The 5984-nt window shown below is 40.2% G+C and overlaps 1 non-coding gene across 1 annotated transcript; it reads right to left on the bottom strand.

Annotated features, from left to right (window-relative positions):
* Nucleotides 1-1841: 1841 nt before the first annotated feature.
* On the bottom strand, nucleotides 1842-1949 carry LOC130938268 (small nucleolar RNA R71). The gene has a single exon (XR_009069440.1). It is a non-coding gene; the product is annotated as a small nucleolar RNA R71 (small nucleolar RNA).
* Nucleotides 1950-5984: the final 4035 nt, after the last annotated feature.

The following is a 5984-nucleotide window of genomic DNA, read 5'->3' as shown; positions in this document are numbered from 1 at the left end:
ACCGGAGTCTTAGACTAGCATTGCACTGATTCCTGGAATTCTCATTAAGAATTTTGATATCTTTTTCCACTTAATTTTCGAAAAAAAAAACACAAAAAAATTCACAAAATCATAAAAACCAAAATATTTGATGTTTCTTGCTTAAGTTTAGTGTCTCATCTTAAGTTTGGTGTCAATAGCATGCATTCATTCATGTGTCTTAAGGATCTTCAAGTAATTCTTGATGATTTCTTACTCTGATCTTTGAATTCTTTTGGCTTGAGTGTTTATGCGTCTCATATAGTGTCAGTAGTACAAACTGCTAAGTTTGGTGTCTTGCATGCATTGTTATTTGATTCTTGTTGCATTTTGATTATAAAAAATCCAAAAATTTTTAATTTGTCTTTTCAAGTCAATAATACAAAGAATTGAAGATTCAGAACATACTGCAGAGGAATTATACAGAAAAAGCTGGGCATTCAAAAATGCCCAGTGAAGAAGACAGACTGGCGTTTAAACGCCAGCCAGGGTACCTGGTTGGGCGTTTAACGCCCAAAAAGGGTGCATTTTGGGCGTTAAACGCCAGAATGCATACCATTCTGGGCGTTTAACGCCAGGATGGTGCTAGGGGGAAGATTTTGTTTTTCAAATCAAATATTTTTTCAAGTTTTCAAAGTTTTTCAAAATCAAATCTTTTTCAAATCATATCTTTTCAATCAAATGTTTTCAAAATCAATTTCTTTTTTTCAAAGATACTTACTAACAATTAATGATTTGATTGAACATCTCAAATTTGTTGCCTTTTCTGTTGAGAAGGTTTAATGTTTGAATCATATCTTTTCTTGTTAGGCAAGTCACTAATTTTCAAAATCAAATCCTTTAAAATTGTTTTCAAAACATATCTTTTAAAATTGTTTTCAAATCATATCTTCTCAATCACATCTCTTTAAAAACTAATCATATCTTCTTAACCTCATCTTTTTCAAAATAGTTTTCAATCAAATCTTTTTTTTTTCTAATTTCAAATCCTTTTTCAAAAATCACTTGATTTCTTTCTTACTTTTATTTTCGAAAATCAATTAGTGTTTTTCAAATGTTTTCAAAATCTTTTTAATTGAATTTTCGAAAATCTTCTTCCTCTCCTCCCACATCCTTCTATTTATGGAGTACTACTCCTTCTTAATGCACAATTCAAACTCTATCTAATTAAGTTCGAATTCTTCTACTTCCTTCTTCTACTTTTCTTTTCCTCTGACACCTCAAGGAATCTCTACACTGTGACATAGAGGATTCCACATTTTCTTTTTCTCTTCTCTTTCATATGAGCAGGAGCAGAGACAAAGGCATTCTTGTTGAAGCTGACCCTGAACCTGAGAAAACCTTGAAGCGAAAGCTAAGAGAAGCCAAAGCACAACTCTCTTTAGAGGACCTGACCGAATTCTTCAAAGAAGAAGAACACATGGCAGCCGAAAACAACAACAATGCCAACAATGCAAGGAAGGTGCTGGGTGACTTTACTGCACCTACTCCCAACTTCTATGGGAAAGCATCTCTATCCCTGCCATTGGAGCAAACAACTTTGAGCTTAAGCCTCAATTAGTTTCTCTAATGCAACAGAATTGCAAATTCCATAGACTTCCAATGGAAGATCCTCATCAGTTTTTAGCTGAGTTCTTGCAAATCTGTGACACAGTCAAGACTAATGGGGTTGACCCTGAGGTCTACAGACTGATGCTATTCCCTTTTGCTGTAAGAGACAGAGCTAGAATATGGTTGGACTCACAACCTAAAGATAGCCTGGACTCTTGGAAAAGCTAGTCAATGCCTTCTTGGCAAAGTTCTTTCCACCTCAAAAATGGAGTAAGCTTAGAGTGGAAGTCCAAACCTTCAGACAGAAGGATGGAGAATCCCTCTATGAAGCTTGGGAAAGATACAAACAATTAATCAGAAGATGTCCTTCAGACATGCTTTCTGAATGGAGCATCATAGGTATCTTCTATGATGGTCTCTCTGAACTATCCAAGATGTCTTTGGATAGCTCTGCTGGAGGATCTCTTCATTTGAAGAAGACGCCTACAGAAGCTCAAGAGCTGATTGAAATGGTTGCAAATAACCAATTCATGTACACCTTCTGAAAGGAATCCTGTGAACAATGGGACTAGTCGAAGAAAGGAGTTCTTGAGATTGATACTCTGAATGCCATACTGGCTCAGAACAAGATATTGACTCACAAGTCAATTTGATTTCTCAAAGTCTGTCTGGAATGCAAAATGCACCTGGCAGTACTAAGCTTCATCTGAGGAAGAAGCTTATGATCCTGAGAACCCTTCAATGGAAGAGTGAATTACCTAGGAGAACCCTATGGAAACACCTACAATTCTTCATGGAGAAATCACCCAAATTTCTCATGGAAGAATCAAGAGAGACCTCAACAAGGTTTCAATAATAATAATGGTGGAAGAAACAGGCTTGGCAATAACAAGCCTTTTCCATCATCTTCTCAGCAACAGACAGAGAGTTCTAAGCAGAATACCTCTAACTTAGCAACCATGGTCTCTGATCTAATCAAAACCACTCAAAGTTTCATGAATGAACAAGGTCCTCCATCAGAAATTTGGAAGGACAAGTGGGTCAGCTGAGCAAGAAAGTTACTGAACTCCCTCCTAGCACTCTCCCAAGTACAGAAGAAAATCCAAAAGGAGAGTGCAAAGCCATAACCATGGCCGAATTGAGGAAAACCTCAATGGGCGTGCACCAACCTCCTCTGAGTTCCCCAATGAGGAACCATGGAATCTGAGGCTCAAAATGAGACCATAGAGATTCCATTGGACTTACTTCTGCCTTTCATGAGCTCTGATGAGTATTCCTCCTCTGAAGAGGATGAGTATGTCACTGAAAACAAGTTGCTAAATATCTTGGAGCAATCATGAAGCTAAATGACAAGTTATTTGGAAATGAGACTTGGGAAGATGAATCTCCCTTGCTCCCAAAGAACTGATGACTTGTCTAGGCAGAAATTACCTCAAAGAGACAAGATCCTGGGAAGTTTTCCATACCTTATACCATAGGCACCATGACCTTCAAGAAGGCCCTGTGTGACTTAGGGTCAAGTGTGAACCTCATGCCTCTCTCTGTATGGAGAAGCTAGGGATCTTTGAGGTACAAGCTGCAAGAATCTCATTGGAGATGGCAGACAACTCAGAAAACAAGCTCATGGACTTGTAGAGAATGTTTTGGTAAAGTTGAAGACCATTACATCCCTACTGATTTCATAGTCCTAGAGACTGGGAAGTGCATGGATGAATCCATCATCCTTGGCAGACCCTTCCTAGCCACAGCAAAGGCTGTGATTGATGTTGATAGAGGTGAACTAATCATTCAGTGAATGAAGAATCCTTTGTGTTAAGGCTCAAGGATATCCCTCTGTCACCCATGGAGATGAAGCTTGAAGAGCTTCCCTCAAATCAGAGACAAATAGAGCCCCCAAAGTCAAACTCTAAGTTTGGTGTTGGGAGGCCACAACCAAACTCTAAGTTTGGTGTTGAACCCCACATTCAACTCTAAGTTTGGTGTTGGGAGGTTCCACATTGCTCTGATCATTTGTAAGGCTCAATGAGAGCCTCTGTCAAGCTACTGACATTAAAGAAGCGCTTGTTGGGAGGCAACCCAATGATTATATTTTATATATTTTCTTTTGTATTTTATGTTTTTTGTAGGTTGATGATCATAAGAAGTTACAAAATCAATGAAAAAAAAGAAAAACAAAATGAAAAACATGAAAAAAACAGCACACCCTGGAGGAAAGATGTTGCTGGCGTTCAAACGCCAGTAAGCCTAGCAGTTGGGCGTTTAACGCCAAAAGGGGCACCAGACTGGCGTTAAACGCCAGAAAAAGCAGTTGGGCGTTTAACGCCAGAAAGGGGCACCAGACTGGCGTTAAACGCCAGAAAAGGGCAAGAACCTGGCGTTAAACGCCAGGAATGGGCACCAGCCCGGCGTTTAACGCCAAAATCTCAAAACGTGATTTTGAGCAATATTTGGTGCAGGGATGACTTTTCCTTGACACCACAGGATCTGTGGACCCCACAGGACCCCACTACCCCACCACCACCCTCTCTCTTCTTCCCCATTCACCAATCACCTCAATACCTCTTCCCCAAAAACCCTTCACCTATCAATCCCATCTTTCTCTTCACCACTCACATCCATCCTTCATAAATCCCCACCAACCTCACCCTTCAAATTCAAACCACTTTCCCTCCCAAACCCACCCATACATGGCCGAACTCCATCTCCCCTCTCTCCTATAAATACCCTTCTTCACTTCTTCATTTTCATACAACCTAAACCACTTCTCCCCTTCTTTGGCCGAATACACTAAGCCATTCCCTTCTCCCATTTCTTCTTCTCTACTCTCTTCTTTCTTCTTTTGCTCGAGGACGAGCAAACCTTTTAAGTTTGGTGTGGTAAAAGCGTTGCTTTTTCGTTTCCATAACCATTTATGGCATCCAAGGCCGGAGAAACCTCTAGAAAGAGGAAAGGAAGGCAAAAGCTTCCACCTCCGAGTCATGGGAGATGGATAGATTCATCTCAAGGGTGCATCAAGACCACTTCTATGAAGTTGTGGCCTTGAAGAAGGTGATCCCCGAGGTCCCCTTTCACTCAAAAAGGGTGAATATCCGGAGATCCGCCATGAATCCGAAGAAGAGGTTGGGAAGTACTTACCAACCCCATTCAACAAGTCGAATCTTGATGGTTCAAGAGTTCTATGCCAATGCATGGATCACAAAGAACCATGATCAAAGTATGAACCCGGATCCAAAGAATTATCTTACTATGGTTCGGGGAAATACTTGGATTTTAGTCCGGAAAGTGTAAGGTTGGCGTTCAACTTGCCTATGAGCAAGGAGATGAACATCCTTACACAAGAAGGGTCAACTTTGATCAAGGTTGGACAAGTCCTCACAGTTATATGTGAAGAGGGCGCACAATGGAAGAGAGATTCAAGAGGCAAGCCGGTTCAATTGAGAAGGCATGACCTCAAGCCCATGGCTAGAGGATGGTTAGAGTTCATTCACGCTCAATCATTCCCACTAGCAACCGGTCTGAAGTTACTCTAGACCGAGCCATCATGATTCATAGCATCATGATTGGAGAAGAAGTGGAAGTTCATGAGGTTATAGCCCAAGAACTCTATAAGTGGCGGACAAGTCTTCCACCTTGGCAAGGCTAGCCTTTCCTCATCTCATTTGTCACCTCTGTTATTCAGTTGGAGTTGACATAGAAGGAGATACCCCCATTGATGAGGACAACCCATCACCAAGAAAGGATGGAGTACACAAGAGACCCCTCTCATCAAGAGATCCCTGAGATGCCTCAAGGGATGCACTTTCCTCCACAAGACTATTGGGAGCAAGTAACACCTCCCTAGAGAACTAGTTCCAACATGGGACAACTAGGGTGGAGCACCAGAACACTCCATTCTCCTCCATGAATTAGAGAAGATCAAAGAATCATGAGAGAGAGCAACAAGACAAGGAAGAGACATTGAGGAGCTCAAGCACTCCATAGGATCTTCAAGAGGAAGAAAGAGCCGCCATCACTAAGGTGGACCCGTTCTTAATTTCCTTGTTCTTTATTCTTCTGTTTTTCGAAATTAGTGCTTATGTTTGTCTATGTTTCGTCTTATGATCATTAGTGTCTTAGTGTCTATGCCTTAAAGTTGAATGTCCTATGAATCCATCACCTTTCTTGAATAAAACGTGCTTAATTGAAAAGGAAAGAATTGCATGAATTCTGAATTTTATAATAGTTTAATTATTTTGATGTGGTGCATTACTTCTGTTCTCTGAATGTATGCTTAACAGTGCATATGTCTTTTGAATTTGTGGTTCATGAATGTTGGCTCTTGAAAGAATGATGAAAAGGAGACATGTTACTGAGGATCTGAAAAATCATAAAAATGATTCTTGAAGCAAGAAAAGCAGTGAATACAAAAAAAAAAG

Source organism: Arachis stenosperma, chromosome 6, assembly GCF_014773155.1.
Source record: "Arachis stenosperma cultivar V10309 chromosome 6, arast.V10309.gnm1.PFL2, whole genome shotgun sequence".
Taxonomy (NCBI): domain Eukaryota; kingdom Viridiplantae; phylum Streptophyta; class Magnoliopsida; order Fabales; family Fabaceae; genus Arachis; species Arachis stenosperma.
Note: the sequence above shows the minus strand (reverse complement) of the source record. Positions and strands in the feature narration are given on the sequence as shown.